Source organism: Talpa europaea, assembly GCF_964194135.1.
Source record: "Talpa europaea genome assembly, chromosome: 9".
Lineage (NCBI taxonomy): Eukaryota > Metazoa > Chordata > Mammalia > Eulipotyphla > Talpidae > Talpa > Talpa europaea.
The window spans coordinates 33,504,493-33,521,766 of NC_140076.1; the positions used below are offsets into that span (position 1 = coordinate 33,504,493).

Here is a 17,274-nt window from a genome sequence, read left to right on the forward strand (position 1 = left end):
CCATGGGCACTCGGTGCCATCAAGTGGCTGCCGTGAAATATCTTGTCACTTCAATTACATTTCCAAAGACCTCTCCTAATTTACTTCCTGTAACATCAGACAGATTAGGTAAATATATATCTTTTTTTAAATGAAGCACGTTATAGTACCTAAATGGTTTTTATCAAGTTCTTTCCAGTCTCTTGCAAATTTCTGATTTCTAAATAATCCCTTATCCGTTCCATATGTCCCTCTGAAGTCATTGTTAACAGAGCAGCAGAAAACACATAAATAATCTGCCCTTTTGCATGAGCTTACAGTTGACTCCAGTTACTGCCAATCAAACGTCTGAGGAGAGCCCCAAATCAAAGCAGGAAGGAGCCACTAATTAGATGGGGAACCAGGGAATGGGGCTGTGGATGATGAGCAATGGGGACTGGGGGCTGCCAGGCCCTGCAGCGGGCACACTGTTCCTCAGGCTGGAGGACTCGCTGTCAACCCACATAACCTGCAAACAACATGCCAGGACCCTGGGCTGGGGAGCTGCAGCAGCACAGGGGTGGGCATGAGGCAGAGTGCAGGGAGGGTGGCTTCATGACCATGGAGGCAGGTTCAGGGTCCTGCTGAGTTGATCTGGGGTTCAAATGGGCTCTGTCACTGACTATCAAAATGATCTTTTTAGTCAGTGATGAATATGGAGCCCTCACCCCTTCGTGGCTCTCCAAGATAATGAATGTCCCAGTTCCTCTGTGTGCATTCCAGGCTCTGCAGGACCAAGCTCTGGCTGACCTTTCTAGTCTCCATCCAGGCCCCATACTGGCCCCAGCAGACTCCTAGTCATTTCTGAAACATGAACCTTCCTTTGCTCACATTGTCTCCACTTTTCTTTCTAAAAAACTCCTATTCCTCCTCTGAGGGTCAACCACAGGTTTTACTCCCTCACTCCGTTGTCTTGACTTCCCCACCAGATGGGCGGTGAGGTCAAGAAGGTATCCTACTTGTGTGTCGTGGTGCCTGGCCCAGGGCCTGGAGCGCTCAGTTAAGGCTGAGTGAATGGATGGATGAAAGCCCACCTTCCCCTCAATGAGCCACTGACCTGGCATGACTCAGAACCTTGTACCGGTGGGCTAGCATTAGTGGTACTTGCTTGCTCTTCTTGCCTGGGTCATCAAGAATCTGTTCAGAGGTGGCCCGAAATAACGGCTGAAGGTAGACAACAACCCTGGACTTGCTCGACTCGGCAGAGTTAACTTTCCTTTGTCTGGCTTTGCTGGTAAGCTGTGAGCTTTTCTAGCTTCATGTGGGATTTTCTGTATGTCCAGCAAGCAGGTGGTCTTGGGCAGCCCTAGACGTGTCTGCTCTGCCCCAGAAACCGAAAACTGGGAGACATCTCAAACTGCTAACAGTTGCCATAGCAGAGGTAAGAAACAGACCTCGTGCTAGAAGGGCCTGCAACATTTTCCAGGTTCTAGAACCCTGGGACTTCTCAGAAACAGCGACATGCAATGTGGTGGGCTTTGCTGGCTGCTGCCATTTTCTATCGACCCTGCCTTTTCAGACATTGGCTTCTCTGAGAGGGTGGACCAGTCTCTCTTGGCTGTGCCCAAGCTCCTGAGAGGCCAGGAGTGACACAGTGAACAGGCACTGGGGTCTGCTGACTAGACAGAAAACATAGACCCCAGAGTCCACCAAGTCCCAACCCAGCCTTGCCATGTGTCCAACCCCAGAACTGGCACCAGGATTTTGGAGTCTCTGAGTTAAAAGGGCTCTGGAATTCTGCCCTCACCTCCATCAATGTGTTAAATGCTTATCACCCCCTCGGTCATGATCACTGTCTGAACATCCCTCCATCTTCTCATCTCTGCTGGTGTTGGACACCAGCAGGTGCCCAGTGGTGTCCAGTTGCCAAGCCTTACTCTCCCCTCCATTCTCTCACTATATGGTTCCCCATGTCCTCAGAATCAAGGCTGGCTGCTGAAATGTGCATGAGGGCCTGGCCATGAGCCCCCTTGTGAGTCTCTCCTTTTTCCCATCTTCCCATGGAGTGCCCAGCTCAGCCCCCTGCAGCTAGTTGCCCTGACAGAAACATCACAGTGTTCAGTCTTTGTCATACGCTCACACATGCTCAGACTCTCACACACTCATCCACATCATACACACACACACCTCACACCTCTGCTCATACCATTCCCTTTCCTGGAACAGCTTACTTTCTTCTTTAGCTAACAACTCCTCACCCTTCAAGGTCCAACCCAAGTGCTTCCTCCTCTAGGAAGCCCTCCCTGACATATTAGGCCTGGTTAAGTGCCCTTTCATAACTCCCACAGCTATATTCCTAGCAATATAAATAATTTTACATATATATAAAGTGAGACCAAAGACTTATTATTACCACCATGGGCTGCTTCTAAGCAGGTCACTGAACAGACGTGCATTAGGTCGTCATAAAGCACTAGCAATATAAAGAATTTTTAACTGGGATTTTGCTGTGGGCAGGGACCACCTCCTCGATAGACATATAGAAAATCTAACATGAAAACTAGAAAAGCTCATAGCTCACCAGTAAAGCCAGATAAAGGATAGCTAACTCTGCCAAGTATTAGGGCAGCAGCTATGGTGCAGCACTGGGGCTAGAAGGACCCCAGAGGTAACCAGGCCTCTTCCTGCCCAGCCACTGAATCCCCTGGTGGCATCCAATCCACCAAGTGACGGGAGCTCACTTTCTGTTTGTGGGGCAGTTTCCACTGGTAAGCAGTTCTTATCAGAAGAAACCTGTCCACAAAACTGATCTGAAGTGAATCTCCTTCCAAAGCCCACCAGAGGGCACCCCCTCCTCCACAGGTGAGTGCAGAAGCTGCAGTGGGGAGGCTGGGGTGGGGCAACGTCCGGTTGGCCTAAGGGCACATCAGCATGACTGACTTTACCATGCCTTTCGCAATATCTGCAGGCCTGCTATGCGTCGGGGGGCTGCATCAGCAACTGGGGCATCGTGTATATAGTAGATGCTTTCTGAAGGCCTTGAGCATGCCTGCTCAGTGGGCTGCTCAGAAGTAGCCCCCGGTGGTGGAATGAATCTTTGGACTCATTTCAGGGTGATGCACCACGCTAGCCCCCAAGCCCTACTGCCTGAAGGACCATGGACAATAAACCACACTTTGTTGCCTGCCCTGCTTCTGCCATGTCGCCTACCCCTACCAGACAGCCAGCAGAGCACCAGAGAGGAGGCTATCTCCATATTGGATTTTTGTTCTTTCCAGAAATTCTAACATACCTCCATTACCGAGCACCTACCACAAGCCAGGAACTCTGCTGGGTTCCTACAGCTGTTACCTAGCTTGTTTGATTCCGCCAGAGTATCTACTACTTTTCCCAAGTTCCATTCTACCCCATTCACCAAGCTATAGATTAAGAAACAGGCTCAGAGAGGCTAAACCACTTGCCCAAGGTCACACAGCAAGTAGTAGAAAAACAGGATTGAAACCAGGTCCCTCTTAATAATAATCTCCAACGGTCACTTTCACGAGCACCCAGACCACAAGGGGCCCAGGCCTTGCAGGTAAGCCGAGCAACAGAGCAGCTAAGAATACACTGTATTTATAAACGTGCACGACTTTACAAGCCTCCAGCTATAATTTCATCAGAGCCCAGGACCTGGAAAGTCTGCATCATCCTGGAAAGTGCCGGGTTTCAACTAAAAGATGGCTGTGACTGCTAATTGGATCCTCAGCCTATGCTGTAAATCAGACCAAAGTGTGGGCACCTAAATGCAATCTTTTTCCAAACAGGCACTGTATGTCTTTACATTATTGTTGGCCAAGAAGGGCTTTAAATAGTTTCTGTGTGACTGAGTTCATAAATCTGCCCTCGCTCCATAGCTGGCAAGCACTGCTGGAGAGGAGACCTTGCTCCCAAGGTAAACAGTTGGCTGGCAGCTGCCTCCATGCCAATCAAGAACTAGAGCAATGGACTGGGATGGGGGGGTTGGTCCATACCTGGGAATCCTCAGAACATGAGGGGCTTGGCAGAGGTTGAAGGGAGCCAGTGGGCCAGCAGTCCATGGAGTTGTCATCCGAAGGTGTGGAATCAAGGGCACGCAGGCCCACGGGAGCACAGGGTGCTCTGGTTGGGCCAAACACTCCAGCAAACAGGGCAGGTCCAGAGGCCAGTCAGGGAAACCAGAGGGAACTCACCCTCACCAGGACCATTCAGCGAGCACATCTCTCCCCTAGCCCGGGAGACTGGCTGCACCACGCATCTGGTCAACTCCGGCAGTGGGCCGGGTCTGTCCCAGGGGACAGAGAACCAAGAACAATCAGCACCTGCCTCAAGGGATCCTGCCACCCAAGGAGCGGAGTGGGAAAACAGTGCCCAAGAATTCTACTGCACACAGATTGAGACACAGAAGGAATCTGGGGACCTCTGAGGCATGTAACCCTAGGAAACTATTGGGGCTGCACCCTAGTAGTGACTCACGATGTACAGAAACACACTCCCATGCCTACAGCTCACCCATCAGCCACTGAGATTCCTGCAGCCGGGAGTCCAGCTGGTTCAGCATCACCCAGCAAGCACTTGTCGGAGCCATAAGCCTAGCTTTCCTCCTGACATTGACCAGCATTCCCCACTGCACCCTTCACTACCCCCCAACCAACAGGTAGGCACCCCACCTCACTCCCCACAGGTGTCCTCATTTCCTCCTCCTCCAACAACATCCCAACAATAATGATGACAACTCGATGCAGGTGAACCTTAACCACTTGCCATCTCCATTCCCTCATTTGTAAAATGGAGGTGATGGTAGAACCAGATTTGTGGCAGGACAAAAGAAAATAATACGTGTAAAGCACTCAACACCATAAATGATCAACACATAGTAGTTATTCTTAAAATAATACTTTTATGATGCCTTGCCCTATATGACTTCTTATGATTCTTTCAATGACTTGTGGAGTAATTGTTTTACTGTTATCCTGTTATTAGTGACCACTTTACAGATGAAGAAACTGATGTTTTGCTTCTGAGCTCTTTTGCTACAAAATAACCACATTTTGCATAAAACATGGTGTTTGTTGAGTTGCTTATATCCTAGAAGGTAAGGGAAATCTCAGAGAATAAGGGAAAAACGAGGAAAGAAAGCCATGGACTAAATCTAGGCTGGTGAGGGGTCCACCAAGGGCAGGAATTGGCATCAGGGTAGAGCAAGGTGTGGGGGGCGGATCTGCAACTCCAGCTCTGAGCTTGGCGGCCTGGCCAGGGCTTGGGGTGAACTGGTTCTGAGTGTTTCCTGGATTTAGTAGAAGGAAATACTAATCCTCTAGGGAGTAAAACATGTTTGACCCAGGCCTGCTGTGTGTCCAGAACTAAGTCCAGACACATGATGGCACATGCAAAGATTACCCAGAACACAAGGAGACAAGAGGAGGGAGAATGAGAGAAGATGAGGAACCATACAACTAGACACTCCTGCCTAAGGATTTCAAATTTTAAAACTATCAGACTTAGAATATAAACTAACATGGATGTAAAATTTAAGAAATAAAGGATGGAATCCCCACATATGAGCAAGTAACAAGAGACTGCAAAAGCAACCAGTGAGATATTGAAAAGATCAAACAGAATTACTGGAAGTGAAAAACAGAATTGCTGAAATGTTTTTAAAAATGAAATGAGTCAATGGTAGATTACACATGGCTGAACTGGAAGAGCTGAAGAAATTTTATAGAATTCAGATTTGAGTGACAGGCAGCTAGACTATCAGAGCTATGGAGACCAGAATAAAGAGGTATAATACAGAGCTAACCCAAGCCTCTAGAGCAAAGGAGAAAGAATGGAAAAGGGCAATACTTGAAGGGAGAATTTTCCAGAGCTGCAAGGAGGAAACAATAAAAAAAAAAAAATCCACACCCACTCACACTGGTGAAAATTCAGAATAAAGAAGCAGATCTTAAAAGCGATAGAAAGAAAATACAGATGACTCACAAAAGAATGGCAATTACATTGAGGGATTTCTCTATAACAAAATAGAAGCCAGAGGCAATAGAATATTTTCAAAGTACTGACAGTAACTGTCAATCTAGACCTGGATATCCCCAAAACTATCTTTCAAAATGAAAGGGGAAGATATTTTCAGATAAAGAAAGGAGACAGAGAAAGGGAGAGTCTTTCTAATGGAACTTCTAAAAAAACAAACTTCAGAAAGAAGGAAAATGATCCTATAAGCAAGTTCTAAAGCATGTAAGAATTAATGATGTGCAAATAAATTTGTATATATGAAACTAGAGTTAAACAAGCATTGTGTTCTAAAACAATAATACTCTCTAATTAGTAGGACTGAACCAAGGGCAGAACTAGAATATGGTGCAATAGTAAAATATAATTTTGCATGGGGTATTGTTTTTTTAAAGATTTATTTTTTATTTATACAAGAGCCGGGGTACAGTCCAGATGTGCGGGAGGGTGAGAGGATTCACCAGAGACAGAGCGGGGAGCAGAACAGGCAGATTGACTGAAATACACTGCTGAGGGGAGCAGTGGGCGAGGCAGAGGTCTGCCTCGCCATGTGGGTTGCTCCGAGGCTAGCGGGGATCGAACCGGCACTACAGAGGCTGCGGACAGCTTCACAGCGCTGCGCTCAACCGCCTGCGCCACCAGGGAGGCCCCCTTGCATGGGGTATTTAAAGACAGTGTTCTCATGCAATTTGCAGCAACATGGATGGTGCTGGAAGGGATCATGCTCAGCGAAATAAGCCAGAAAGAAAAAGAAAACTACCGGATGGTCTCACTCATAGCAGGAATCTAGAAAACTTAAATAAGGGACCAGGAAAATGAGTAACTATAAGAAAGTGAAAATCAAAATCAACAAAAAACTATGAACCAGAGACACTTTTGAGGGGGTGGGTGGCGGGAGGGGAGGGATTGGGGTCAGAATGAGGGGGTTGCAATTGTATGGGAAATATAAAAATAAAATATATTATTTAAAAAAAAATAAAAAATACAGTGTTCTAAAGCCCCTGTATTACTGGGGAAGGGGAAGTTATTAACTTTAGGCTTCTTTATGTTAAGAATGCATGATAAAAATTCAAAGGGTAATCACTAAAAGAATTAGAATATAAAACTTTCAAGCTAGTGGGGGAGGGGGAGAGGGAAGAAAAAAATATCTCTTGTACTCTATCAAAAAAGCAAAATAAAACAACAAAAACTAAGTTAAAATAAATAAAAAGGAAGCATATAAAAAGCAGAAATAGACAGCAAAATAGAAGATCAGAAACATGTCTAAACACATTTGTGATCACAACAGTTGAAAATGAACTAAACTCTAACAAAGAGAATATGTCAGAATGAACTGAAACAAAGTAAAGCAAAATAAAATAACAAAGTCAGTCTTTGCTAATTATAATAAGCATCCCGAAAGAATAAGGAGATGAACAAGTTGAAAAATAAAGCACAGAAAAAAGATATGACCCAAATGCTATCTAAAACAAAACTGGTAAGCCATGTTGATACTAGATAATGTAGAATTTAAACAACAAGAATTAAGGACAGAATTATCATTTAATGATAAAAGTTTTAAGCTTCTAGAAACCAAATGATGCTACAATGACAGAAATGCAAAGCCTGCCATCTTGGTGGGAGATTTCAATTGCTAAGTGGTCCAACGATGAAGAAATTGCTAAAGCTATAGAAATTTCAAATACTGTAACAAGGCCTTTGATCTTTTGAACAAAAGTAGACTATATATATTCTTCTCAAGCAAATTGGACCATTTATCAAAAATTGCCTTCGACTAGGTTAGTAGAGGCTAATATCATATAAATAATGTTCTCTAACTACAGTGAAATTAAATTAGAAGTCAATAATGCCAAGGGAAAATATTTCCCTACATTTGGAAAATTAAAGAGCTCATTGGTTCAATGAAAGCATCATAACGAATATTGAAAATACTTAAAACTGAGTAATAATGCCAACACTACATATTAAAAATTCTGAGATGCAGTAAAAGCACTAAAAGAGAAATGTATTTTGCAAATGATTGAATGATAAAAAGAGAAAGTCTGAAAATAAATATGCTAGGCAGCTCCTTTCAGAAATTACAAAAGGGACAGCAAAATACATTTAAAAATACAAAAGGAAGAAGAAAATAAATATAAAAGCAGAAATTAATGTGTTAGAAAACAAAGATACAATAGAGAGAAACAAGAAAGTCAGGAATTATTTCTTGGAAAGACTAATGAGAGATAAACCTCTGGGAAATGAATTAAGACAAAAAGAGAGATGGCACAAAAGAGAATACTATTAGAAATAACAAAAAGGACATAACTACAGATCCAGCAAAGATTTAAGAAATAAAAGAGAACAGCATGACCAATTTTATGCCAATAAATTTGAAAACGTACAAAATGGACAAATTCCTAGACTGACTTCAGAAGAAATAGAAAGCCTTAATAGTTCTATGCCAATTAACTGGAACAGTAGTTTTAAATCTTACCACAAATACTAGACTCAGACTGTTTTATAGACAAGTTTTACCAAACATTTAAAGAACATATCATTCCAACTTTAGACAAACTCTTCAAGGAACAGAAAACAGAGGAATACTCTTCAAATCATTTTGTGAGGCTAATAAAACCCTGATATCAAAATCAAATGAGGAAAGTATGTGAAAGAAGAACTAGAGGTAAATATCATTTATGAATAAGGATATAAAAAGCCTGAATTTAGTGATATATAGAATAGGTCATCGTAGTCAAGTTGGGTGGAGTTAAACTATACACACACACACACACAGTGTGTGTATGTGTGTGTGTATATATGAGATAAACTCAATAGGTTCAGAAAGACCATTTAATAAAATCCAATACTCATATATTCTCAAATTCTTAGCAAATTAGAAAAAGGAATAGTTGACCAAAACAAGAATGTCACCTTTCACTAATCCTTTACAATATCATACTGGAAGTCTGAGAAAATATACTAAGACAAAAAAAAAAAAAAAGAATATATCTCAAGAAGGAATGAATAAAACAGTGTTTTTTGGTAGTTGGCACAACTGTCAATATAGAAAATCCAAAAGAATTGACAAAAAAAACCCTTGGAACTAACAATTACAGGCATACCTCATTTTATTGCACTTCACAGATATTTCATTCTTTACTAATTGAAGATTTGTGGCAACCCAGCATCAAGCAAGTCTATCTGCACCATTTTCCCAATAACATGTGTTCACTTCATGTCTCTGTGTCATATTTTGGTAATTCTTGCAATACATCAATTTTTTTCATACTTCATACCTGCTCACACAACATCCATTCTCCAGCCCATGGACTAAGGAGTCACTTCAATTTTCAATTCTTATTATTTAATAAATACATTTTGCAAGGCTGCCATTGACAGTGATTCCTTTGATGGATTTGGGCAAAGTAAATGGAAAACCCTCTAGAAAGGATTCACCATTCTAGATGCCATTAAGAATATTTTGATTCATGGGAGGAGATCAAAATATCAACATTAACAGAAGCTTGGAAGAAGTCAATTCCAACATTAGAAATTACTTTGATGGGTTCCAGGCCTCAGTGCAGGCAGTAACTACAGAGGTGGTAGAAATAGCAAAAGGACTAGAATTAGAAGTGGAGCATGAAAGGTGACTGAATTGAGGCCATCTTGTGATAGAACTTCTATAGATGAATAGTTGCTTTTCATAGATGAGCAGAAAAAGTGGTTTTTCGAGGTGGAATCTACTCCTGGTGAAGATGCTGTGAACATTGTTGAAATCTTAATAAAGCATTTAGAATATGCTATAAGCTTGATTGATAAAACAATGGCAGGGTTTGAGAGGATTGACTCCAGTTTTTTTTTTTTTTTTAAAGGCTTTAATTTTTTTTTTTTTTTAAGATTTATTTATTTATTTATACAAGCACTGAGTACAGTCAGAAGCGCGGGAGGGTGAGAGGATTCACCAGAGCCAGAGCGGGGAGCAGAGCAGGCAGAAGGACCGAAGGACACTGCTGAGGGGAGCAGCGGGCGGCAGGAGAGGTCTGCGCGCCATGTGGGACCCTCCTCTGGTGGCCGGGGAGCAGCCAGGGATCGAACCGGCACTGCAGAGGCTGCGGGCAGCTTCGCAACCCAGCGCTCAACCGCTGCGCCACCGGGGAGGCCCTGACTCCAGTTTTAAAAGAAGTTCTACCATGTATATAAACACTATCAAAAAGTATGACATGCTACAGAGAGGTCTTCAGTGAAAGGAAGAGTCAATTGATGTGGCAAAATTCCTTGTCTTATTTTAAGAAATTGTCAGTCACCCCAACCTTCAGCAACCACCACTCAGCAACCATCAGCATCAAGGCAAGACCCTCCATCAGCAAAAAAGATTATGGCTGGCTGAAGATTCAGATAACTGTTAGTATTTTTAGCAATAAACTATTTTTAATTAAGGTATGCACACTGGTTTTTGACGTTATGCTATTATACACTTAATAGACTACATCATAGCCTAAACAGTGTTATATGCACTGGGAAACCAAAAAATTCATGTGACTGGTTTTACTGTGATATTTGCTTTATTGCAGTGGTCTGGAACCAAACCTGCAATATCTCTGAGTTGTGCTTGCGTAGCAAGGTTGCAGGATGCCAAGGTTAACATACAAAAGTCATTTACTTTCCTATGTGCCAGCAACAAACAAATGAAATTGAAATTGAAAACATGATACTATTTACACTAGCAACCCCTTCAAAATTAAATACTTGGGTATAAATCTAAATATGTACAAGATCTACATGAGGAAAATTATGAAAATGTGATGAAAGAAATCAAGGCATTAAGTAAACAATGATGAGCTAGTCCATGTTCATGGATAGGAAGACTTAATATTGTCAAGAAACCAGTTTTTCTCAACTCAAGCCATAGATTCAGTGCAATTCTAAACTTCCATTTTGTAGATATTAATAAACTGATTCTAAGATTTATATATAAGAAGGCAAAATGCCCAGAATAGTCAATACTATATTGAAGGTGAGCAAAGTGTGAGGGCTGATACTTCAAGACTTACTACAATGCTCAATAATCAAGACAGTGTAGAATTGGCAGAGGATTAGACAAATAAATCAGTGAAACAGAATAAAGAATCCAGAAATAGATTGATACAAATAGTCAAATAATCTTTAACAAAGAAGAGAAGGTAATACAATCATGAAAAGATACTCTTCAAAAAATGGTGCTGGAACAATTGGACATTCACATACAAAAAAGAAAAATCAAGGATCTAGACAAAGACCTTACAACCTTCTCAAAACTTAACTCTAAATGGACCATAGACTTAAGTGTAAAATGCAAAACTATAGAATAAACAAAAGAAGAAATCGTGGGGACCTTGAATTTGGCGATGATTCTTTAGATAAAATACCAAAGGTACAATCCATGAAAAAAATAATTGACAAACTGGACTTCATTAAAATAAAAAATTCCTCTCTGTGAAAGACATTGTCAGGAGGATAAGAAGACAAGCCACAGACTGGGAGAAAATATTTGCAGAAGACATATCTGATAAAGAATTGCTATCCAAAATATACAAAGAATTCTTAGAACTCAGCAATAAGAAAACAAACAAATCAATTTAAAAATGGGCAAAAGATCTGAGCAGCCACCTTACCAAGGAAGAGATGTAGATGGCAATAAGCATATGAAAAGATGCTCCACATCTTATGTCATTAGGCAGTTACAAATGAAAACTAGGTGCCACTATATATCCATTAGAAAGATCAAAATCCAAAACACTAACAATACAAAATGCTGGAGAGGAGGGGAGCAATAGGAATTCTGATTCATTGCTGGTAGGAATGCAGAATGGTACAGCCTACTTTGAAAGTCAGCTTGGCAATTTCTTATAAAACTAAACATCCTCTCACTACACGATCCAGCAATTGTGCTCCTTGGTACTTACCCAGTGAAAACTTTTGTCCACACAAAAATGTACACATGGATGTTTATAGAAACTTTATTTATAATTGTCCAAACTTGGAAGCAACCAAGATGTCCTTCGGGGGATAAATGGATAAACTGTGGTATATCTAGACATGAGTATTATTCAGTTCTTAAAAGAAATGAGCTGCTAAGCCACGAAAAACATGGAGGAATCTTAAGTGCATATTACTAAGTGAAATAGTTACACATCATGATTCTAACTGTATGACCTTGTGGAAAAGGAAGAAATAAAGAACAGTGGTTGCCTAGAGTTGAAAGTGGGAGAGAGATGAATTGGCAGAGCACAGAATTTCCAAGGTAGTGAGATGATTCTGTATGGTAGCACAATAGTAGATGCATGTCATTACACATTTGTCAAAACCCCAAAAGTACACCACCAAGAGGAAACCCTACTGTAGACTATGGAATCAGTGATAACAATGTGTCAGTGTGAGTTCACTGATAGTAAATCCATCACCCTAGTCCAGGATGTTGATAGTGGAGGATGTTGTATATGTGTGGGGGCAGAGAATATCTGAGAATTCTGTACTTTCCACTCAAATTTGCGTGACCCTAACCTACTCAAAAAATAAAATTTGGTTTTTAAAATGGGAATGCCTTTCATCTGATAGAAGGCATCTACAAAAATTCTATAGGAAGCATTATTAAATAGTGAAAAGTCAGAAGCATTTAAAATCAGGAGCAAGATGGGATATACATTGTCATTGTTTATTTTCAAAGTAAAAGAAAAAGTATAAAGATTGAGAAGGAAGAAATAAAGCCATTGTCCACATATATGAGTCTATACAGAAATCTCAAAAATCTACATTAAAACTCATAGGAATAACAAGGTATTTATTTGTTGAGATGTCTGGATATAAAATAACTACAAAGAAAATAATTTCTATTCACCAGGAATAAACAAAAAAGGTAATTTAAAAAGTGATATAATTCACATTAGCAACAAAACCCAAAAGAAATCTATGAGTAAATCTCTAAAAGAAATATATGTAATACATGGAGAAACAAAATCTTGTAGAAAATCACTAATGAAGACCTCGTTTATAGACAAGAAGAATTAATGTGTCAAAAAAAGACCTATTTCTCCAAATTGACCTATAGAGTAAATAAAATTACAATAAAAATCTCAAGAGCTTTTCATGAAAATTTTAAGTTGGTTCTAAAATATATATGAAGAGCAAAGTCCCAAGGGACACTTAAAAAGACTGGGGAGGGAGTAGGAGTGTAGACTTTCCTATTAGATATTAGCAATGACTTCTCATAAAATGCTTGAAATTAAGGCAGCCTGATACTGGTGCATTGACTTATGGAAGAGAAACATCTGGAAATAGACTCCTACAGATACCTGATATATGATCAGTTGGGCTGCTAGTCACTGGGAAAAGAATAGACAATTCAGTGAATGGTCCTGGTGATAGAGATAGAAAAAAGTTTAAATTAGGCCCCCATTCCACTTCATTCACTCCAACTAATACCAATAGATTAAAAATGTACATGGGAGTAAAACCTTAAAAACTGAAATAAGGGCCTCCCCTGGTGGCACAGTGGTTGAGTGCTGGGCTGCAAAGCTGCCTGCAGCCTCTGCAGCACTGGTTCGATCCCTGGCAGCCGGCGAGGGTCCCACATGGCGCGCAGACCTCTCCTGCCGCGCCTGCTGCTCCCCTCAGCAGTGTATTTTGTCGGTCTACCTGTTCTGTTCCCCGCTCTGGCTCTGGTGCATCCTCTCACCCGTCCACGCTTCTGACTGTACCCAGTGCTTATAAAAATAAATAAAACTTTAAAAAAAACTAAAATAAGTTCTCACGATACAAGGGGATTTATTTATGATATCAAGGTAGAGGTAGATTTCTTAGACAGAAAAAAATAGAAGGAAAGGAAAGAATGTTAAGTTCAACTCATTGAAACTAAGAGCTTCTATTCAAGCACACTACCACTAAGAAAGAGGAAATGGCAGAAAACATCTAAATTTTCTATAAGCCAGTCAGAAAAGACAACAAACCAATAGAAAAATGGGCAAGAGTGGGCCTCCCTGGTGGCGCAGGCTGTTGAGCGCCGTGCTATGAAGCTGTCCGCAACCTCTGCAGCACCAGTTTGATCCCAGCTGGCCAGGGAGATTCCCACATGGTGAAGCAGACCTCTCCTGTCTTGCCCACTGCTCCCCTCAGCAATGTATTTCATCAGTCTGCCTGTTCTGTTCCCTGCTCTGTATCTGGTGAATCCTCTCACCCTCCCGCGCATCTGGCTGGTACCCCAGTTCTTGTATAAATAAATAAATCTTTTTTTAAAAAAAAGGGCAAAAGAACATGAAAGGGTATTTCACAAAAGAGGAATCACGAATGGCCTAGAAACTAAGAAACGACATTCAACCTCCTTAGTCATCAGCTAAAGACACAACGAGATGCCATCTCCCATCTCTGACAAAGCTACGTGATGTGTGAGGATGTGGAACAAAAGAACTTCCTTAGACTACAGGTAGAAGAGCACCTTGGCATCACCACCTTTGAAGACAATGTGACACTTCTCTTACATTCCCTGACCTAGCAGATCTGTTTCTAAGTGCACATTCTAGTAAAAGTCTTTCCCACGTCCAAAAAGAGACACAGAGAATATTCACAGCCGCACTATGAGCTAGCTAAAAATGGAAACCACCCAAATGTCCAGCAAGAGAACGATTACTGTTTGGATTATTCACATAATGTAATATTATATAGTAATGAAAATGAATGAGTTTAGCTACACACAAATTTCAATGGCCATATTCAATAGGATACGATTTTTATAAATTTTAAACCAAGCAAGACTAAACAATCCATTGTTTCAGGATGTATGTGTGCGCAAAGCAGAGAATGCTTAACAGAAAATGAACAGAAGTTCCAGAAATTCATGGATGTTCATTTTGCTACGCTTTATTCTTTACAGATATCTGCATGTATTGTTTTGAATGTGCCAAATATAATTTCTCTTAATGAAACACGAAAGGGTTCCGGGGGCTAAATGGAGCTGGTTCAGATCCTAGTGTCGCCCCTTCCTTGGGGGTTGCTTGTACCATGTCTCTTCTCTTCCTTAAGTTTCATAGTGGAAGCCAATCCTAACTTAGCACAGTATCTGGCATGGATGCGACACTAGGCAAATGTTTGACTTTTTATTATTAATATTACAATTAATAATGATAAACATAGTGGCAGGACAGGCACCCAGGTCACCCCACCTTCAGTCCAGTGCTCCTTCTCTGATGCCAGCTGCCCGCTCCATCTGGTGGCCCCAGACCCCTGTGAGTTGCAGCAGGGTAACCCTCTCCAGCCTTGCAGAGGAACAACTACACCAGGTAGTACCATGGCCAAGAGCCCCATGAGGCCAAGCGGACATTTACAAGCCTAGTGGATTAAAGTCCTCAGCCAGCACTGCAGAGGCCTCAGGCCCTGGTGATTAATAACCTGGCCTGGTGCTAAGGACTCTCAGAGGACAGCTGGCAGGGAACAGGAGGGATGGCATCGGCACCTCTTGGATTCATGTGAGCTCTGGGGACAGAATTGAGCCTCTTCCTGGCCCTCACTGGCACCTATGCCTGGAGCTGGGGCAAGAGGAGAGGGCTGGAAGCTCAAGTCCCCCTAACCAGGAGCTGCAGTGTCCACTCTGAGCTGTGCTGCTCTTTGTTGCAGGGACCCCAGCTCAGTAACACTCAGCTCAAATGCATAAGTGCTTAGAACAGTGCCTAGCGCAGTAATGGCTATGTCACTTTTAGCTATTATTCCTGCGGACCCAGTCTCCAGGGTTATCATCAATAGTTGGTGGGTCCTATAATGTAGCCTGAATAATATCTGTGTCCCGGGGTCCAGAATCTTCAGGGAATGTTTGTTGAACTAAATTGCTAAGTAACAGGCTAGCCTCTGCTTCCACACTTGGAGGATGGGAACCTCACCCCTTCCCTTCATTAGGAAGGTTCTTCATGGTGCTGAGCAGAAGATGCTTCCTGACAGCTTCCTTCCTCTGAGTTTTGAGAATGGGGAAGGACTGTGGGGAATAGAAACCCTCTTTGCTCTCATGAGTACCCACTCTCCAGGACCCAGTCCAGCCTGCCCTGCTCACTGGTACATCCTCCGGCCATCCTGGCCTGCAGGGAAGATGCCTACCTCGGAGCCCACACCCCAGACATGTGTTGTATGAACACACAAAGAGATATGGGAACAGTCAGATGAACACAGTCACACTCACAAACCTACACACCCACAGAAGCACACATGACACCTGGGCCATACAAATGTGCCCCCAGAAACTAACAGGCGTGCACACACACCACCAAGCAGACACAGACCGGGTGATGGGCACCCAAAGATGTGCAAACACATAAAAACACAGGCTGTCAGAGCACTTGGGAGCTCCAGGAATCAGGGAACCAGAGTCAGAGACCTTCAGGAGAGGAGCGCTCTGCGCTTTCCTAGAAGATGGCCTGGATTACTCTAAATGCACGCCTCGCAGGCAGCTCAGTCTAAAGCCGGACACCACAGGTCTCCCCTTGGTCGCTCAGCCAGCCTGGCATCTGGAGGGCCTTTTTCACAAACAGTGTAAACAGACATCCAGGGCATAATCTCGGCTCCATTTCATGCCATAGAAATTGTTGCACAAATTGCAAGACAATGACAATTAAGAGCAGCAATTGCTGCAGGCCAGTTAGCTTGTGCTAACAAGGGCCTGTCGGTTACCCTCTCCTGCCCCTCCTCCCCAGCCCACTCCAGGCGCTCCAGACAGCAGGACTCTGTGACTGGGGACAAGCCTCTCCCACTCACCAATCCCATTTCTGACCTCTACCTCTGGGGTCCTGGCTCTGAGTTCCTTTGAGGTCATTCTCCATGAGGCCCTGGTCAAGCATAGCCCTGAGCCTCAGTTTCCCCCTATGTCACCGGCCTTTGGTCAGCTTCCCCTGTAACCTCCCCAATCAGCCTGTCTTCCTTCCAGGTCCCAGTCACTTCTGCTCCAGCACTTCACACACTGCGGGACGCGCAGTCCTCAGTGAAGGATGCTGAATCCCCGAATGAGCTCTTTCTCACCCTGGAAGGCAGGCTCTGTTCCTGCCCTGGAAGCAGACCCTCCCTCCCAGTCTCCCCTGAGCGACCACCTGAACATATTTCTTCCTCCCCGGGTCTGTTCATTGTGGAACACCCCAAAACAGCATTGCACAGATGAGGAAACGGAGCCTCCAAAGAGGCAAAGGAACTTTCCCAACATCACACAGCACAGTCCGCCCTGGGGAAAGAGTTCTGGGGGAGAAAACTCTCCCACCCTCCATCTGATGGAGATTCATGAGACCCTGATGTTTTCCGGTC

The 17,274-nt window shown here is 42.7% G+C and overlaps 1 protein-coding gene across 2 annotated transcripts in view; it reads right to left on the bottom strand.

The window, feature by feature from the left end:
- Window positions 1-17,274, bottom strand: part of GLIS1 (GLIS family zinc finger 1) — a gene marked incomplete at both ends in the record, with an annotated part of 199,478 nt that overhangs the window by 44,054 nt on the left and 138,150 nt on the right. The window lies entirely within an intron of this gene.